The sequence below is a fragment of the Chaetura pelagica genome, unplaced genomic scaffold (genome assembly GCF_000747805.2).
Source record: "Chaetura pelagica isolate M959 unplaced genomic scaffold, ChaPel_1.0 scaffold105, whole genome shotgun sequence".
In the NCBI taxonomy this organism is placed as follows: domain Eukaryota; kingdom Metazoa; phylum Chordata; class Aves; order Apodiformes; family Apodidae; genus Chaetura; species Chaetura pelagica.
Window position 1 is genome coordinate 2,451,954 of NW_009953393.1, and position 1,323 is coordinate 2,453,276.

Below are 1,323 nucleotides of genomic sequence, written 5' to 3' on the forward strand. Positions count from 1 at the left end.
GGGGGAAGGGCCTCCCGCTGGTGCGGTGGGTGGGAGCGGGCTGGAGGGTCTCTCCGTCCGGCTCGGCTGAGCCGGGAGCGCTGGGGCTGCTCTGAGGGACGCGTAGGGCGCGGTGGGCAAGAGCTGGGGCTGGCACAGGGAGCGTGGAGAAGAAGGAAAAGTAATTTTAGCCAAAATTGAGGCAGGAATGAACAGGTATGGAAAATAGAACTGGGAATCATGGTTCAACTGCAGTAGGCAACAAAGCAGTACAGAGCTGCTTGGTCACTTTTGGGGGGCGAATTTGAAGCATAAAAGAAAATTTGTGGGCTGAGGTAAAGACAATTTACTAAGTTTGAAAAAGCCCTGAACAACATGAAAACAACACAAAACCCAAAATAAACCAGGAACAAACTCAAGAAAAGTTAGTGATGCAAAAAAGCTCAGTTGCTCACAACCAGCCAACCAGTACCAATCCCCAAGCAACAGCAGGTGTGTCAAACTCTACCTTTTCCCGCTTCTGTTGTGGAAGACAACATTACATGCTATGGAATATCGTTTTGGTCAGTTGGGGTCAGCTGTTCGGGCTGTGTCCCCTCCCAGCCTGTGCAGCCCCATCCTGCTCTCTGGCAGGGTGGCATGAGCAGCAGAGGACTCTTGGATGTGTAAGCAGACCTCAGCAGTAACAAAAACATCTGTGCGTTATCAACTGGTTTCACCAGAAATTTGAACATAGCACCATATGAGCTACTGTGAAGAAACCCAACTGTATCCCAGCCAAATCCAGTACACTAGTACTGGAAGCTGTTACAGGGTAAGAACAGAAAAGGTACCATGTTTTGGGGAAGATGAATCAAATGAACTAGGTGCTCTTTAAACACACTTCTTTCCACAATGCTGTGTACAACTGGAAAGCTGGAATTCACTCTTTTCTAATATCCATAAGTATCTCTGAATCCTGCAGGGAAGGTATGCTACCCTCTATTCCACTTTGCAGAGAAGATGAGGACTTGTTACTTCTATCAGTCCCCTTGTTTATGCAGCAAATTGTCAGTGCTCTGGCAATTGTTGATTCTAACACAATGGTGGGATTCTAGGTTGTGGTTTTTTTCCCTTGTTGACTGAGGAAGTTACACAGTTTTCCTTGTGTTAAAGAAGATTATTGTCTTGAATATTAATAAATTAAATGTTTGAAAATGTCAAAAGGTCCTGTGCTGCCTTTAAGTCAGACCCTTAATGTTCATACTTACATACAATTTTCAAACGTTCTGTTCCATACCTCTTTTCCCTTGGATAATGTTTCTATCAGTGTCTAAGCTGCAGATTGTTTTAAAAATAATCTCT